Here is a 20,306-nt window from a genome sequence, read left to right on the forward strand (position 1 = left end):
TTAAATGTTATCATTTTTATGACTTTAAGAAATAAAAAAATAATTAAGATTTTAGTGAATTAATATCAGCATATGTATATTAAACTGACAATGCACATATTTTTCAGTAAATTCATTTGAATTTTTTTCGGTAAAGTACAAATTATATTCTGGCTCTTAGAAAGCATAGGGTTTACAACCCTACTCAGATTAATTTCTGCTCGTTTTGAGTTTGACTTATTTTAATTTCTGTTTGTTTTGGTTTTCATTTATTTATTGGTACTGTATTTGGCAGTTGTATGCTTGGTAGATTATTTGGTTCTATTTTTGTTTATTTTTGGTTTAATGGAGTTCTTTACTTTTTTTTTGAAAAACTTATTTGTGTAAAAAATTTTTTTTTATTAATTATTAGTAAAGACGGTGGGTGCAGTGAAGATGTTAAAAGTAGCATAGCAAGATAAGTCTACACAAAGATTAAAATATTGGAAGCCACTGTGATGCCACTGCGCTAGATATTTTCCCGGGAAATCGACTATGAATTGTTTTGGGTACCCGACTGACCGACCATGTTTCAAACAGCGAGCGGTATTAAAAAATATGGTTCAATCCTGCTTTCTAGGGCTAAAAGTACAGAATGGCTAGGACAATCTGCGGATGAAGGATGACACATTTCCCAAGTTCGTCCTTGTCGGGCAACTGTATAGGACCAACGAAAGCAGGTCGCCCCCGAATGGGGTGAGAGGAAGTCTTACAGAGAGATCTAGGGAGGGTTATAAAAGACGGAGTTTTTGAATAGGTTTAGATGGATGAAGATCATGCACAACTATGTTGGCTTAGTGCTGCAGCAGGTTGTCAGTAGTTGTAATAACTTTCGTTCAGTGTTAGAGGAGCGGTAGATTTACCTTCTAGTGTTGGTTCTAAATCTGAATTTAATTTTTTTAATTTCTGTCAGAATTTGAAGACATATTCCCAAATGAGGACAAACAATTTTTTGGGAGTACAGATCCTGTGTCATCACCTAAACAGGAAGATATTGCTTCAAATGTTTCATCTTGTACGTCTACAAACCTTGAACCTGATTTTGATTTTCCCAAACTGGATTTATCAACTATCAAGAGCGAGGGTATGTTTTCAAATATCCACAGTCTTTATATATCTATAAATTTAGAATCAAGTGAGTTTTTTTTGTCCATTTATGCTTTTTGTGTGCACTGAAAATTGAGTCAAACTAACCACAAGGAAAATGTGAAAATTTATGAAGAATGATATTGGAACTTTAAGATTGAAAAAGACATTTCAAATACCATAAATTCAAGCGAAAAACCCTATTGTGGCAGAAATATATGGTTAGGATAACTGGGGTGTAGTAGGGGTGTTAATGGCCTTCTTCTAGACCTTATTTTGTCCATTACAACCCTAATTTGCTTCTAGATCCATGACTCCCAACATAGGGCATACACCCCACCGAGGGGCATGGGAATATTTTGGGTGGGTCATAGGCAGGACGTACACCCTTCGAAAAAACAGATACATGATAATATTGCAACGACGTCATCCATTAGGATGACGTCGTCAGTCCAGTAGGAAACGTGTTACATACAGACAGAAATTTTCATTCGCATAAAATACACCTAGAGGACAACTCGAAAAAAGATACCAAGTTAATGGCCTTTTGAACTTCCTTCAGGTGGATACTTGTAGAATTTTGGGTAACAAAATTTAAATTTCGTGAGGAGGCATCAGGTTTCTAGAAATGCCTTGGTGGGACATGGCCCAAAATCGGTTGGGAACCACTGCTTTAGATCTTTTTTTTGCCCCTTCAAATAGCATTGTATATATCATAAATAAAATAATTTTATAATTATATTATTAATTATAAAAACACCATAAGCGCTCCTACGCTTTACTGCAGAACGTCAGACTTGCTGAACATAAGACGAATGTCACCAAAAAGCTAACCCCGAATCAGCTTCATCTCTGGTAGTATTTATCATGGAGAGCGGCAAACTGGCAAAACTGTCCATTACGTAGTGTGGGTTGAAACAACAATTGCAGAAATTACATGAGCTCTGAAGATGATTGAGCCTGACTATTTTGGGAAATCCACAGACGAAATAGCTGATGTAAATGGAAAAATGTCCCAGGATACAGCGGTCAAAAACTTTTCCTTTGAGCAAACTAAGTTTGCTTATATTTTAACTGATGCTCCTGGACCTTATTCTGGAAAACGACCCTTGATGAAGTCGGCAGAAAGCAGTTATTGAAAGTGTTAATTTTTCTGCATCCCAATGAAGTTTCAAAGCAGTTCTGCTCACAGTTAATATATGCTGCCAGGAGGTTACCCATCGCGATGCAAAAAGACATTTTAGTTGACGCGTTTAAGCTATTCCAGTTTTCCAGACTTCCATTGGAGTCAGGAAGGGTCAACGACAAGTGGGACAACGTGATCCAGGGAGGAAAATAGCCAAACTTGTCTGAAGTCGTGAAAAAATGCTTTGGCCATTTCACATGGGTCTGGCAGCATTGAGGAGAGTTTCTCCCTTTCTGGGTGAGTTCTCAGCAAAGAAAAAGCTTCGATGAATGAGCGATCTTGGAATGCAAAACTGTGTGTGATAGATACGTTGGGTAGATTTGGAGGTTGTGCGCCAAATGTTGCTGTCCCTGAAGACTTGATGAAACTGGTTAACTCCGCTAGAAAGAGCTATGATTTGTACCTACAGCAGGAAAAGCCTTGAAAGAAAAAACTGAGAAAGAGTGGCAGAATTCGGAGGCAAGAGAACGGCTAAGAGAGCAGCAGTTCGCTAAAACCTCTTTGAAAAGAGGTTCTGAATAGAGACTCGAAAAATCTCTCTACGCAAAAAAAGAAGCGTGTGGTTTCAAGGAACAGGCCACAGACGAGTTTCTGAAGGAAGCTCATAACCGGCTCAAAAAAGGCGCTGAAAAGAAGGGAATGGTTGAGATACAGCTAGCGCAGGCTATGATAGATGGGACATAAAGAACCAGCAGCAGTTAGAGTCAAAGAAACAGTTACTGATCACATCTCTGTTCCATTATAAAGCAGTGCAAAAAAATGGAAACAAGTAGGTTATGTGTTCTAGTTACCGTACCCTTATCCTTTCATCACATTTTTGTATCTGAATTTTTGTATTCGAAAGAAAAGGCTCCTCCCATAACAAGCTGATTCTCAGGTGGTTGGTTTCTTAATTATCACTTGGCCTCTGATCATCGAGACATGTCTGCAGATGATCATTCCCATGCTTTTTTTCGTAGTCAAGTGTCATTTGCGGTTGTGTCACTGTTTATTCTTTCAAAAGCTTTCTGAAAACTGAGTTTTGGGGTCCATTTTCGTCTAGAATGGTCCCTAGAGAGGTCCCTTTTTTTGACTAAAAAGAGGTCCCTAAGTCCCCATTTTTCACCACTTGAACCTGTAGTAGGCCCGGAATAAACAAAACTCAAAACGAGCAGAAACTAATTGAATAATCGTAGCAAACAAACATACAAGAGGTACTAATATAAATAAAGAAATAAATTTCAAAACGAGTGAAACCTAAATTGGATGTGCAAATCAAGCTTAAAACGGACAAAAATGATTTACAAACAAGAGTTTAGCAACTGCCCCCTTCCGTAATGGTAAAAGTATAAAGCCTATTGCGTCATCATCGCTTTACTAAAACCTGTATCTCTTGAACCGTCATGGAGAAAACTTATAGAACTAAACTGAATATTTGATATATAATGATGTTAATTGCTGAAACTTTATCAGTTCAAGATTTTATTTCACTACAATTTTCGTTTTATTTTCAATATTGTAATAAGTTCAAAAGAAAACATTTGTGATATAAATCGTTTTTTAGTAAAACGCCAAATACGCAGGATTAAAACTTTCACAGTTGGGGAAACGGGCAGTAGCCAAACTCTTGATTGTAGTGAAAACTATAGGTGTCTCGATCAGTCTTGGGAAGAACTACTGAAAATAAAATTAATATTTGATTTAAACGAAACTGATTGCGGAATTTATAAGGGAAGGATGGTAGCGTTGATTTTATCACCTTGGTGTATTTGATGTGAATATTAATAAATTTATTAGCTTTGTATTTTGTCATCATTTAATGATTGAAACAGCTTAAATTTTATTTAGGGACTGGGTGATTTTGATTACGCTCTCTCCCTCCTACTTTTTGAACTTTAATCAGTTTTTCCGACTACTTTGGTATTTCTTGACCCCAAAACAGAGAAATAATTCATCGTAATAATTCTGGGTATATTTTTACCCTCAGATATTTCACAAGCCTACTTTTTCCAATATAAAACGCATGTTTAAATACTTTACCATCTACATTATTTATGGCCTGTCACGGAGCCTGCAAGGGTTTTTCATCCTAGGTAACGGGGTAAAAGGGTGGCAAGAGTTCTTATTTGGTCACTTTTTGCTCTTAAAAAGGACTAGAACTTTTAATTTCCAATCTAATGAGCCCCCTCCGAAGTCTCTTTAACCACCGATTCCATGTAAAGTTGCTGTGCAAAAACAATAGTTTAAAGAACCCTTTAATACTGGGTTTACTTAAACCCAAAGGTTTATTTTTATATTTGCCATCTTGCAGCACTAACCGAAAAAATAAATAAAAGGTAATTGATTTGAAACGAAAGCTGCCTCCTTCATAATCTTGGTTTATAATACAAGCTGCAATTATTTTTATTTCAAAAATTTGGTTGCATTGATTGCAATAGTCTTCATTCTGGTTTCGTAGTCTTAAATGACGTTTCTTTCTCTCTAAATAATTTTTATCCTTCAAAATTCTGTTGTTTTGGATTAAAACTAAATAAAAGAATTCTTTTTGGAACTTGGCAACCTGGAAAAGTATTTCTTACAAGTCGTTGCTTTTCTATATCGAGTTTATTCCGAAATCTGAAGTTTAATCTGCCTTCTATTTTAGATGACCGAGCTATCCTGCCGTTTTCAGATAATGAGTCTCAGGAAATACGATATTCAAAAATAAATGAAGAATTTGATGCTGGGCCTGTTTACTCAAATACAGCAGAAAATGTATATGATTTAAGTTATAGCTCTAGTCATAAACACGCTGTATATTCCAAAAAGAAAGAGTGCACTTCAGTACACTTTTCAGACGCTGCAAAACAGCTCGAACTCGAAAAAGGAATTCCTGCTGTATTGTTAAAGAAATTGAGCAGCAAAGTAGTTGAACAGCAAATTAGATGGAGCAGATCCATCTGGCGATGTTCTTCATGTGGAAATGAGGATTTTTTTTATATGTTGCATTTACACCCAAAAACAAGCAGTAAGCACTGTGTAATTTGTTGTGCGGTAATGGAAGACCACTCAAACTTTGTGGGAAATTATTTAGGCGATGAAGGAGTTTGTCCAATATGCTTGTGTAAAAATGTTGATGATTTAAATCAGCATTTGCTTTTAAAACACGGAAAATCCGAAATTAGTGACACCTGCAATTTTTGTCAAAAGATTTTTTCTGCACCAGGCTCTTTGAAAACGCACCAAAGAGTGCATACAGGTGAGAGACCATACAAATGTGGTATATGTCAGAAGAGCTTTTCTCTATCAAGTAATTTGGATAGGCACCAAAGAGTACATACAGGTGAGAGACCATATAAGTGTAATGTATGTCAGAAGGGTTTTACTCAATCAGGCCATTTGAAAACGCACCAAAGAGTACATACAGGTGAGAGACCATATAAGTGTAATGTATGTCAGAAGGGTTTTACTCAATCAGGCCCTTTGAAAACGCACCAAAGAGTGCATACAGGTGAGAGACCATACAAGTGTCATGTATGTCAGAAGGGTTTTTCGAAAACAGGATCTTTAAATAAGCACAAACGAGTACATAGATGTGAGAGACCATACAAATTTGATGTCTGTCAGAAGAGCTTTCCTCAATCTTGTAATTTGGATAGGCACCAACGATTACACACAGGGGAGAGGCCATAAAAGTGTCATACATGTCAGAAGGGTTTTTCTGAATCAGGCGCTTTGAATAAGCACCAACGAGTGCATAAAGGTGAAAGACCATATAAGTGCAATGTATGTCAGAAGAGTTTTACCCAATCAGGCGCTTTGTATACGCACCAAAGAGTGCATACAGGTGAGAGACCATATAAATGTGATATATGTCAGAAGAGTTTTTCTGAATCAGGCTCTTTGAAAACGCACCAAAGAGTGCATACAGGTGAGAGACCATATAAATGTCACATATGTCAGAAGAGTTTTTCTGAATCAGGCTCTTTGAACCAGCACCAACGAGTACATACAGGTGAGAGACTATATAAGTGTAATGTAGGTCACAAGTGTTTTTCTCAATCAGGCGCTTTGAAAAGGCACCAAAGAGTGCATACAGGTGAGAGGCCATACAAATGTCATATATGTCAGAAGGGTTTTTCTGAATCAGGCGCTTTGAAAAAGCACCAACGAGTGCATAGAGGTGAGAGACCATATAAGTGCGATATATGTCAGAAGAGTTTTACTCAATCAGGCTCTTTGAATAAGCACCAAAGAGTACATACAGGTGAGAGGCCATATAAATGTGATATATGTCAGAAGGGTTTTTCTGAATCAGGCACTTTGAATGCACACCAACGAGTGCATACAGGTGAGAGACCATATAAGTGCGATATATGTCAGAAGAGTTTTCCTGTCTCTTGTAATTTGTATAAGCACCAACGATTACACACTGGTGAGAGACCATATAAATGTGATATATGTCAGAAGAGTTTTTCTGAATCAGGCGCTTTGAATAAGCACAAAAGAGTGCATACAGGTGAGAGGCCATATAAATGTAATAACTTTTAGAATAGTTTTACTGAATAGAGCAGTTTCATTAGACATCAAAGAACTCATACAGTTTCCATTTAGCCTTACCAGAACCATCTAGACATAAAGTATTTAATATTATCTTCTATTTGAATGATCATCCGACAACTCATTTTAGGAAAAGAATGAGTCTTTCTAAACTAAAAGTTAGCGTTTTCCGTATGTCTTAATTTTCCATATGTGTTAAAACAACAGCCAAATCTTAAGTATTTAAGAATATGTGGCCTACTTTAATAAATATTTGCAGGATAAATCAATTTTAATAAATGTATTAAAATAAATAGTTTAAAAAAGCCTGTAATAATCGTCTTTGGTTACTGAACTATTGTGTCAAGATCGTATTTCAGTAAAAGATTTCAAATACGCGAAATCGTATAAATAAACTGAAGTGCTCAGATAAAAGCCATTTTATAACTTGATTCCAGCTACAAAATCTACACCAATCTGCTTGTGGCTGTTTAAAATTTGCACTTACTCAAGGGCACTCAAATGAAAAAAATGTTCCTCCTTTTGAACCCTTTTACATCCATCTTCTGATCCATTTGAAATATGCTGATTATATTTCTGAAATATACTCATTATACTCTGATTATACCGCCAGCTAGTTTGCTTTTAATTCCATTTGAAATGTAATAGCTCCATTTGTACGCTTACAATGGAATCTTTTTTATATTATTTATTGCTAGAATAAATCGTGAAATATCCAAGCATTGAAACTTCATATTTCATTTGTTGTAATTTTTTTTCATCTAACTTACATGGCACGGAGCTTTTCTGATAAATTAAGTAGGATCAAAAAATAATCACTGAGAGTATTCCTTTCAAGTGTGTTTCTTATAGCATAACTTATTCCAGAGCGGAACTATCAAAGAGACATCAAATAATTCACTGTGCTGAAAATCTCTGCAGATGTGATACTTGCCAGAAGTGTTTTATTCGAGCTTCAATTTTAATTGTGCATCAAAGAATTCACACTGGGAAAAAACCCTTTAAGTGTGATATTTGCGACAAAAGCTTTTCCTGCACTTCAAATTTAAATGTGCATCAGGCAATTCACACTGGGAAAAACCTCGCAACTGTATTATTTGCAATAGAAGCTTTATCAACAGTTCACATTTAAATTGGCATCAGGCAATTCACACTGGATAAAAGCCCTTTGAATGTGGTAATTGCAACAAAAGCTTTTCCGACACTTCAAATTTAAATAGGCATCAGGCAATTCACACTGGGGAAAAGCCCTTCGACTGTGATATTTGCCATAAAAGCTTTACTCGGGCTGCAACTTTAAATATGCAAAAAAAAAAGATTCCCACTGGGGAAAAGCCCTTCAAGTGAGATATTTGCCATAAAAGCTTTTACCAGGCTGCAGCTTTAAATGTGCATAAAAGAATTCACTCTGGGGAAAGACCCTTCAAGTGTTATGTTTGCAACAAATACATTTCCGACGGTTCACAATTAAATAGGCATCAGAGAATTCACACTGGGGAAAAGCCCTTCGAGTGTGATATTTGCCATAAAATCTTTTCCCAAGGTTCAAGTTTAAATGTGCATCAGAGAATTCACACTGGGGAAAAACCCTTTCAGTGTGATATTTGCGACATAAGCTTTTCCTGTACTTCAAATTTAAACGTGCATCGAAGAATTCACACTGGGAAAAAACCTCAAAATATGCATTATTTGCAATAAAAGCTTTATCAACATTTCACATTTAAATAGGCATCAGAGAATTCACACTGCTACTTTGAATTTGAGCAGCCATTGAATAACCCATACAGGATAAAAGCCATACAAGTCTTTTACAATGAGAAAAAAATTTCTCAGAACTTAAATTTGCACCTCAACCAAACAAAACCCGCTATGACTAAACTTTTCTTACCCTAAATGTTCTTACCCTAGTTCTTACCCTACACTCCATTTATTAGATCTAAAGCCAAAATGTTTGAATTCTACGTTCTGAAGATTATTGGCTTTAAAACTTCCTCATTGCGTTTTACTCTTTATTGTTAATACAATATTATTTTATTAATGCAGTATACAATATTGTTAATACAATATACAGTATTGACGATATAATATATTGCGCCTAACCATTATTTCTAAGATAGGAAAAGGAAATAAAAGCAGGTTGAATGAATGTTCTTCAATTATATTATAAGCTGTCCTCAAGTAACGGAAAATTTAAAAAAAAACGTCTTCATTTTAATTTATTCAGAACGCTAGTTTGCGTCTCTAGCCTAGAGGTCAAGTAGGAGTCTAAAGAGGTCAAACAGGAGGACAAAGCAATGGTAAGCAAAACTAAGGCGTAATGTTTAAGGGACAAAGAAACATTTCAGTTTAAGAGTCCGGCCTTGTGAGGACTGTCAGGTATAATCCTAGGTCCCATCTCTCATTTGTTTTTCATTTAATTGTTTCATTTTAATATGTTGGTATAATGTTCCAGAATTCCATCTTTTCTTCTTTCTTGTCATTTATCTTTCTATCCCTTTCTTTGCTCAACTTTATGTGTAGGAAGCATTTTTTGTGATGATTGTCTGCTAAGGAAGTTTTCGCCATGGGTATTAGCCAGGCACCATTAGTAATTATGATGCTTGAAGGATTAGAGATAAATTTATTATTCTTGGTAAATTGTTAATTCCTATAAGAAGTTGTAAAAACAGCATGTCATGTATACGACTGAATTTAGATTCATGTCCATATCCTTATTCTAAAATGATTTATATCCAAAGACTGCAACCAGTCTTACAGATTGTGTCTCACCACTGTGTATTATATCTTAGCTTCTTTAGATCCATTGATGAAAGTGAAGTGACCAAAATTGTTTATGTTTTTCAATGCTGATCATAGTAGCCTTTGATTCCTACAAATCGACCTAGTACATTAGCTATTCAGTTGTTTCCATCTTAGCAAAATAAATTACCTTGTCTTATTAGTTTAGTTTAATTCTTTCTTATTTTGTCAAGTCAGCTAGATGCTCTTCTTGAATCAAATATGAAACAGAACAGACTGTGGCCCAAGTAGTTTATGGGACAACAGAGAGAGCAACAGAAAAGGAAAATCTTAAACCACCGCAGAAACTGTGGTAGGGCGGGTATTTAACAAGAGACTTATTTCAGCCAGATATTCTGATGTGGTAATTATGACAGCATAATGAAACAAAAAATGCTAATAGCTTTGAAATGTGTCTGTTTGGACAGTTTGCCTTTTGTGATTTTATAGTTTTAACTTTCTTTGTGTATATTATCTAAATGATTTGCCTTTTTTATGCAAATTAAATGTTGTTTAGCATTAAAATGTAAAGAGTCGTTTATTATGTATTAACCCTTCATTTTGATATAGCCAGTTTTTTGTAATTTGTACAAAAATTAGATAAAAAACACGCCCCTAGAGCGTTGGATAGGTGTTGTAAGTGTTTTCCTGGGGGCTATATGGTTCTTATAAGAGGTATGCTTGAATAAACTTCAGAGGGGGCTGATTTGATTGTAAATTGAAAGTTTTGGTTCAATTTTTAAGGGTCAAAAGATATCCGAGGGCAACTAGCCCTCTTTTTTCCCAAGACCATCCGATAAAATAGTTATAATACCCATTTCATTAAAAATAGTTCAAAGGTCAGATAAGACTAATTTCTGTGTCAGACGGAACTCGCCAGGCCCCGGAAGCAGGCGTTATGAGTACTGCTCTAAAGGACATATATAGTTCTTATGGAAGGGATGCTCGAATAAACTTCTGAGAGCGCTCATTTCATGGGAAATTGAAATTTCTTTTTCAATTGTTAACAGTCAAAAGAGATCGGAGGGCAACAAGCCTCCCTTCTTCACGCCCTAAATGCATCAGATAAAAATTTTGAAATAGATATTTTGTTAAAATTAGTTCAAAGATCCCATAACAAAACTCCTTTACGTATGGTCATTTCGTTAAAAATATTCCAAAGGTCAGATAATAAGCACTCCTGTGTCGACACAATCCTCCCCCCCCCCCACATAATAAACAATCATTGCAAAAATATGCAACAATTAAAAATATAAATGAATAAATAGGTCTTAAAGCGAGTAATGCTTAGATTGAATATGAAAATCAAGCTTAAAACGAAAAAAAAAATTTTCCTATTAAAGTACAAATGAAACTTAAAACGAACAGAAATTAAATAAACAATCAATGCAAACAAACACTCAAAAGATATTAAGGTAAATTATATAAGTAAATAAATCTTAAAACGAGATAAACTTAAATTTAATATGTAAATCAAGCTTGAAACGAACAAAAACCACCACAAACAAGAGTTTGGGTATGACCTCCTTCTTTCACTGTAAAAGTCTAAAACCTAATGAGTCATTGGCGCTTTACTGTTTACTAATTTAATGACAAATATTTTCTTTAACAAAAACTCCTTTACGCATGTTCATTTCGCTAAAAATAATTCAAATGTCAGATAATAAAAACTACTGTATCGAAACACCCCCCCCCCCCCCTCTATATGATAAACAATCATAGCAAAAACATACAACAAGTAATAATATAAATGAATAAATAGATCTTAAAGCGTTTAATGCTTAGATTGAATATGAAAATCAAGCTTAAAACGAAAAAAAATATTTTCCTATTGAAGTATAAATGAAACTTAAAACGAACAGAAATTAAACAAACATACAATAGATATTAATGTAAATTAATAAATAAATCTTAAAACGAGTGAAACTTCAATAAAATATGCAAATCGAGCTTGAAATGAACAAAAATTACCATAAACAATATTTTGGATATGACCTTCTTCTCTCACTGTGAAAGTCTAAAACCTACTGCGACATTGGTGCTTTACTGAAAACTACATCCGTCTTGAATAGTCTTGGAAAATACAAACAACATCAAATCGAATATTTGATGTATAATGATGTTAAATATTGAAAGATCCATCAGTTCAAGCATTTATTTTACTGTAATTGTATTTTTATTTTCAGTGATGTAAGAAATGGAAAAGAAAATATTTGCAATATAATTCTTATTCAGTTAAGCGCCAATGACGCGGTAGGCTATTGTTTTTTATTTACAGTTAGGAAAGGAGGTAGTATCTTATCACTTATCTGTAGTGAAACTATATTAGTCCTTAACAACTTTAAAAAGAGTTAATAAGTTAAACTGAATATTTGATGTATAATGATATTAATTGCTGACAGTTCACCAATTAAAAATTTTACTATAATTTTAATGTTTATTTTCAATATTAAGCAAAAAAAAAGATATTTGTCATAAAATTTGTTTCCAGTAAAGCACCAATGACGCAGTAGGTTTTAGACTTTTACAGCCAGAGAAGGAGGTCCTACCCAAACCCTTATTTGTTATGATTTTGTTCGTTTTATGATTTATTTATTAATTGACCTTAATATCTATTGTATGTCTCTTTGCATTAATTGTTTTTTTTAATTTCTGTTCGTTTTAAGTTTCATTTATACTTCAATAAGGAAATATTTTTTTTTGTTTTAAGCTTGAAGTTGATGTTCAATCTAAGCTTTACTCACTTTAAGCTCTATTCATTCATTTTTTATTATTACTTGTTTTATGTTTTTTGCTATGGTTGCTTATTTAATTTCCGTTCGTTTTGGGTTTCATTTATTCTGTAATAGTAATTTCTGGTCGTTTTGAGTTTGAATTTTAAAAGGTATTTGTATCTGCTGAGCTTAAGTTTAAAATGGCATTTACTTTTCTTTGAAAAACGTATTTTTCGGAAAAAAGAGCGACGGGGGAAAATACTGATGAAGAATCCTTGGATAACCGTAGTTCTAACTTACCGGGTAAGCTCACAGATGGGACATGGGTCCCCTTTACGCCTCTAGCTTTTTTTCCTCATTTGAGAACTTAGCTGTTCTTTAAGGTATACAGCCATGGGTCAATTTTTCTGAGGTGCACTTCAATAAAGAAGCTATCAGCCATTCGTAATTTTCCGAAAGGTACGCCTCAAAACTTTTTTGCTAGCTCTTCAATTTTGTTGATCAATAAAACCAGGAACTTCATCTTTCTTTTTTTGAAGCTGATTTGCTTGCTGCGAGCCAAGAAGTATCTCTTCTTAAGAATAATCAAGAACTATAAAACTGAGACACTATAAGTGCTTAAAAGGGTTAAAAAAATTCTGTTCTCCGTTTTAGTTTCGAAAACTGCTTGCAACTGTAAGTGACAACTTTTTCGAACATGTGGAGAACTACTCCTTTTTTCATCTACAATTTTTAATTTTAAGAATATAGTTGGTTGTCGGGCCAGAGAAACGTTTAGCATCTCAAGTACTCTGATATTTCAGTTTTTTGGATGTGGATGTTAGTATCTATTCCTCAATCCTATTGAACAAAACTTTCAACTCGAAACAAAAAGTGGGAATTGATTTTGATAACAACATTTAAAAACTCCATATTTAATCAGTAGTTTTTGATTTATACAAAGTTATAATAATGTTCAGCAGACAGAGAGCAGCAAAACGAAGAACCATGGCTTGAAAATACCACAACAGCTTAATTTTGTGGAGACACATTATAGAGGACATTTTGCAGGTATATTGACGTCAAATAAAATTAGGTATGGACAATTTGATGAATCGGCAAACCCTGAGTCGCCTAAGAAAAACTGAAGTAATTCTATAGAAATAGTTGCATTTCTTCGGTACAAAAAGACTATTATTATTATTATTATTTTGTTACCCATTATTAACATACAAAATGTTGTAAATGGAGTACAAGAAAAGAAAAAAAAATAACAACAAAATATCCAAAGAAAACTCAACTGCAGAAAAACAAGATTAAAAAAAGAAAAGTAAAATTACAAATTTACGTTCCTGCGACGTATAACGAAGAGTGGCTTGGTTCAAATGCCTTTGCAAATCGAGCACGTTGATTCGGTACAGCTATCAGCGGATTATCTATACCATAATTCAGTGATATTTTTGAATACTCATCCAAATTGGAAGACAAGCAGATACTTGCCATATCTGTAGAAAGTACACAGAATACTGCAGCGATCAGACGAAGTAAATCTTTTCCAAAATGAAAATATGGCTAGCACATGCGGCAAAACAAAAGCGTTTTACACCCTTGCGAGTAGAAAACGGTTAAAGTGGCACTTCATTGAAACGAGAATTTCATAAGCTCTGCGTGTCTTTACAGCGAACAACGAAACAAGGCACTCGCGAGTTTTTTTAAGATCGCTACACATTGGAAGGCTGAGGTACATAATCTTAGACGAAGACTTAATCGTATAAGTTCTGAAAATAACATCAACTGGTAGACTATCTTTGTTGGCCTTTCTGCCAACAAAACCAAAGAGTACCAGTGGCACCAATTCACAAAAATGTAGATGGGGGTGGTAACAATATGTGTCCATTTTTTATAATGGAGATAAAAGAAAGGATATTTGACAAAATCTAATGCTCTCTCTTCCTCCATTGGAGCCTCATCTGTTCTTTAGTTGGTGTTTAGACATAGTAAATTTGACAATGTTTACTTAAAAGTCAGTTACTTCAATACACTGGTGATGGATTCTTCTAGAAATCGTGAATTTGAGTTCAAACCAATCTGTAGTAACGTTGTAAAAGACTATTCAATATTAACGGATTTTCTTTTATCATAGGCAGCGCTATTGCGCTACCTAAATAAAGAGCAAAGCTGGCACAATGTATTTCTTACTCTGACCAATGCACTTTTTAAAGAAGAAGTTGTTGTAAAAACCTCAATGGAACTCATTTGATCTGAAATTTTAAGTTTTAGTGCCATTTTTAAGACTCGTCAGTGATTGGAGGGTAACTAGGCACCCCTCCTACTCCCTTTTCCCTTAAATACATCCGATCGAAATTTTGGGTTGTCATTTTGTTCAAAATATTCATCATCATCGTTCATTCATTTTCATCATCGTGTGTCGTACTTTTTTTCTGTATACTGAGGTAGTAAATGCACTTAGGGTATCTTTTATGGCTAAATTGAGTATGCTGAGTATAAAAATGTGCTTACTTTTAATATCCAGCCATCCATTACTGAGTTGTCATCAATTTCATCATCGACGGGTGAAGACTGTCTTTCATACTTCTACATTTAAAACTTTGGTTCATCTTAATATGCAAGTGACGACTGTGGTCTGAATGAATCGACCATTTGCGGATTTCAAAATGTGACTCGAAATACCTCATATCGCTAGTAGGTTTAACAAAGAAAAGAAGAAAATCTACGTGGCATGTACTTTTTAAAGAGAAAGCATAAGAAAAGAGAACAAGTAACAGACAATTTACCTTTAATAAGTGCTATTTTCTTTTATAAATGTCTCCATATCATGACATACAATATACAGAAGACTATAGTTTTGCCGCTCCTGTGATTTCTTGATGTTGTTTAAAGTCTCACCACGTGACTAATAGTCTTTTCCGCCTTAAGTATAAAAGAGATATGAGGTATGTGAGTCGCGCACAGACAAATTTCCTGAAACTTTGCGCACCGACAAAATTTCTTATGATATTTTCGCTTTGAAGAAAGCAGTTTGAAAAAATAGTAAAACTGATAAAGCAAAGTAGTACTCATTAACAACAAGGAAGATTCCTGTTCCCACTTTTGGCTTTCAACTGCCATCCGTTTGCGTCTAGTTAGAGGTAAACTATGGAACGACAAGAAGTTTGATCTACGAAACCACGAATATCGTTTTTTCACCAGCTCCTGATAACTTCTAAGGAAGAATAGAAATCGAAAAATTAAGCTTTTGACTGAAATCTCTCTCTCTTTCTTTCTCGCGTTTTTCACTGTTTATAACAACCATTTTTTCAGGCAGTATGCTCAAGTTTGATCGTGTAACAACACCTGTGCTACTGGACAGCCGAAGGCTCTCTACGGACTGGACATTGTGTGTTCTTTGCCAAGAAACTGGGAAGTCTACAGACGTCGTTCGTTCATTCCATAATCCTTCAAAGGCCAAGATAAGCTATGAAAATCTTGAAAAGAACTTGACGCAGTTTAGTTCATTGCGTCAAGTTCTGTTTAGTTCGCTGCGTCAAGTTTGCGTAGTTTGAGCCGACTTAAAGAAGGTCCTCTCTCAATCAGTGAAACACTTGAAGTTTGAAGTGCTTTCAGGCATAAATCATGCTGAGTATAACGCCTCAAAAATTGAATGCCGTAAAGTGGGTCCGAAGCGAAAAATGGAAACGAATACGGACGAAACCAAAAGTGGGAAGAGAGGTTTCACAAGATTGGCAGAAATTAAAGTTCATAGTGTGGTAACTTAAATGTGCTTTTTTGTGACGTAACGTAATAACTTAGACTTCATAACGTCATGACTATAATTGTCCACGACAGGGTCAAAGAAGTGGCAACGACCCTGAAGAACTTAAGAGTGCTCGCAAAGTTGTCAAGTGAAATTTTACAACCGTTTGAGACCTTTTCAAAAGCCTACGTCATCCAAAAGCCACAACAAAAATAAAGAATGCTTGGATTTTTCAAAGTTAGTAAATATATTAGAAGGAGAAAGCAGGCATGGGAGCCTTAGTTTCAAATTTACAGATCTGAATACTGAACACCAAACCAAACTTCTCAGCCCTGGGGTTAGGAGCGAAGTGAAGATGCATTAAACATAGTTTAAAGAAAGACTTCTGCAGTTGGTTTATGATTTGATGGAAACGAAAAAGAACAGCAAATATGTTTCTCTAGCTTTCAAGCACAATATTGACGCTGCCTTTCACTATGTCAATGGTGGAGATATCAGTAAGGATGAAATTGATATCTTGGCAAGGGTCTCACGTATCTTTCGCTGAAATATATTTTACAAAACCTTTGAGTACGGTGAAACGTTCGATAGAGCTAGTCAACATGCTTCCGTTTCGCTTTAGCTATTGACGCTTCTGTGGATGATGTTGCATGGACCAAGTGTTGAGCAATATACTGCCGTATCTGATTTCTTGACGATTGTTCAGTTAATGAAGTACAACGGCATCAAACGCCGACGCTCTGACGACACTGCTGAGAATACTTGTGGAACTAGACACATTTCCAGCCAAGAAACACCACTGCCTATCGACATTGCTTTTTTGGTTCACAAAGAAGGAAGGTCGAGGAAAGACATTGGCGCACTGCACAGGTTAGGTTTAAGTATTTCATACAGCCGCTTCATAAGATTGCGTGATCTTTTAACTGACGGTCTCTGCGAGTCCTTTGAACGTGACGGTGTCGTACTTTCTAGGGGTCTACAGAAAGGCCTTTTTCTGGTAGTGCCGGTGGGAATTTTGACGAGAATACTACATCCACTTTGTCAAAGGGTTCTTTGTACACAGGCTGCAAGGTTAGAGGGGCAGACCTGACCGACTTTTTCAAGTCGGTCAAAAAGGGTCTGTTCTAATAAACTAGAACAGGGTCTGTACTAAAAGGGTCTGTTCTAATAAACCTCATCCTTCTTAAGCCTGGAATTAGTTTTGGTGAATGCGCTCGCACAAACTTCGATACCTACATTAGAAAGTATCAGTCTCAAACCGATGTTCAAAGGATTGATCTTGTCTTTGACATCTATACTGACGATAGCCTAAAATATGGAGTGCGTGAACACAGAGGAACTTCATCTTATGCAATGGAAATCATAGACTGAACCCCCGCTCCTCGGATGAACTGGCGGGACTTTTTGAAATCAACTGAGAACAAGAGTCAACTCTTATATTTTTTGGCGACTATGGTAGTCCAGGAATCGCAGGCCATCTATGTAGTGGCCACTTTTGGAAACTCAGTTATTTCAACACGTGATATCACTTTTCGTGAAGGCCTCACACTTATCATCCACGAAGAAGGTGACACTCGTATGATGGTCCAAGCCTTCCATCAGGCTTAGTGTGACTATAACTTCATGGCCATCATAACTTTTGATTTTGATGTAGTTGTGATTGCAACAGCTTTGTTTCAGCAGCTTCAGATTGAAAACCTGTTTGTCATCTATGGGCATGGATCAAATACAAAAATACTGCCCATTCACGATATTACTTATCGTCTAGGACCTGACAGGTCTAGCAGACTTCTCTTTTTGCATGCGTCTCTGGATGCGATACGACTTCTTCTTTTGCTTTTCATGCAAAGTGTAGTCTTTGGAAGACATGGAAAGCTGTGGACTCCATTCTTCCGACTTTCGTTACTCTGAGTACATCAGAAGCCCCGCTCCTAGATTGTCACTTTACAGACATCCAGCTATTCGTTGTCGTTCTTTACGAAAAATCAAGTGGCTTGTCTGAAGTCAACTGTCTGCAGATGGAGCTTTTCAAACGAAAAACCCCCGGAATGGAAAGACTACCCCCAACCGTGGCTGCTCTTGAGCAGCATACCAAGTGCACTTACGTGCAGGCTCAGATATGGGCATCATCGTGTTGCCCGGAACTTTCCCCACTGGATCCAGGTTTATACGGCTGGGTGAAGCATGACGAAAGCTGGGAGCTTTTTTGGACTTATCTTCCTCAGGCAGCGACAATTTGCAAAGAACTGCTCAACTTTGGCTGTAAAACATAGTGCAAAAATAGGTGCAAATGTGCAAAAGCTTCCCTTAAATACACAGATCTCTGTTCGTGCAAAGGTTGTGATAATCAGTACACTCAGTAGTGCACTTTTTCCAGCTTTAATTGTCAGAAGGTCATTTCGACCTGAATTGTGTCTGTTAGACCCTCATTATGTTTTTTAGCAATCTTTAGGATGAAACAAGTCGAAATTTTCTATTTTATTCCTATGATCCATGTGATTGTTTAACTATTTTGAAATACCTGAAGTACTTTAGTATTCTATATTTTATCATCATAATAATAAACTTCTTCCGTCCAAAGTTACTTAAGTCAAGCTGATTGAGTTGAAGAATTTTTTTTCTACTGAAAGCTTATTGAGGAGACCTGAAACGGCAATTAATTACTTACAGTCTAAAACGTATGATCTCTTCGGAATGTTATAAGGAGGGTATGAGTTCTTGTTAAAGCATATCATAGAAACTGTGGTTATGAAACTGGTAAATCCTGAACCAAGAATCCGGGAGCAAAAATAACCACATTTTTGGAATTGAAACACTCGAATTAGTCAGAAAAGAGATCTTAAACTCGGTCATCGCTCATTCTAAAAATTAGCGTGGAAAAACGCAAAGTAGCGTTGAACCTTGGAGACAAATTTGAATTTGCGACTTAGTCGATTCTTTCCATTTTCCGTAAAATGTTCACCAGTTTCTACGCGATTACGATGAAAAATACAAAATCAGAAAGCGGAAATTACTCAGAAGTGCATGGAGCGTAGTGATGAAAATGATGATAAATCAGTAGCCAGGAATTGGAAAGAATGCCCATTTTTGGGATCAGGAGAGACAAATTAGTCAGAAACAACCCTCTGATCAGAAAGAAAAATTTTTCACTCTAAAAGTCAGATTTTTTTCCCGCGCGGAAAAACGCAAAACGGCACGATGATCTCGTCGGAAAATGTGGTTCTGCCCCCAGTTAGATTATCCATATTTTTTGCACATGTCTGTCAAACTTCATGCTTTTACCATCGGATGCACAAACGTGGCGCTTATGTACCTAACTATACGGTGAGCATATAAACTGGAGCTTCTCATGAATTTTTTCTCACAGATATCACATTTGTAAGGTTTTTCCCCAGTTTGAGTTCGTTGATGGAATTCTGATTAGAAGTGAAGCTTTTTCCACAAACAACACACTCGAAAGGTTTTTCTCCAGCATGAATTGTTCGATGTAAAGATAAAATATGACCGGAAGTAAAACTTTTTTCAGATACATCAAACTCGAATGGTTTTTCATCAGTATGACTTCTTTGGTGTTTTGATAAATTAGAACTAGAGGGGAAGCTTTTCTTAAATATATAACATTGGAAAGGGTTTTGTCCAGTGTGAGTTCGTTAATACATAAATTAAGTCTCTTTAGAAATGAAACTTGTTTCACATATATCACACTCAAAAGGTTTTTCTCCAGTGTGTGTTCTTTGATCAATTGATAAACTCTGATTATTAGTGAAACTTTTTTCACAAATGTCACACTCATAAGGACTTTCCCCAGTGTGAGATCTCCGGTGTATAGATAAATCACGACTGGAAATAAAACAACTGTCACATATATCACAACTAAAAGGTTTTTCCCCAGTATGAGTTCTTTGATGTCTGGTTAAATTGTGGCTACTAGAGAAGCCTTTCTTGAGGACATCGCATACGAAAGATCTTTGCCCGGCTTGAAAAACCCTTTGATGACTCGATAAAATGGAGCTTGTTTTGAATGATCTCCCACACACTTCACCTTCAAAAGGCTTTTCTCCAGTGTGAATTCTTTGATGATCAGCCATCGGGATTTTTGACTAAAAAACCAACAAAGATTTCATTCGGGGATTTTCGACTAAATTTTTTCGTATATATATGACATTCAAAGAGTTGTTCTCCAGTATGATTTCTTTGGTGTTTAGATAAATTGTAACAAGAAACAAAACTCTTCTCACAGGCGTCATATTTGGAAGATTTTGGCTTTTCTTCA

General features: G+C 35.7%; 1 pseudogene across 1 annotated transcript; it reads left to right on the plus strand.

Moving 5' to 3' along the window:
* Positions 1–781: 781 nt before the first annotated feature.
* On the plus strand, positions 782–7,022 carry LOC148947970 (uncharacterized; annotated as a pseudogene). The gene is made up of 2 exons (XR_016142275.1): positions 782–1,102; positions 4,914–7,022. The product of XR_016142275.1 is annotated as an uncharacterized LOC148947970 (transcript).
* The last annotated feature ends 13,284 nt before the right edge of the window (positions 7,023–20,306 follow it).

Source organism: Artemia sp. Qi Xiang Cuo, chromosome 10 (assembly GCF_049724085.1).
Source record: "Artemia sp. Qi Xiang Cuo chromosome 10, ASM4972408v1, whole genome shotgun sequence".
In the NCBI taxonomy this organism is placed as follows: Eukaryota; Metazoa; Arthropoda; class Branchiopoda; order Anostraca; family Artemiidae; genus Artemia; species Artemia sp. Qi Xiang Cuo.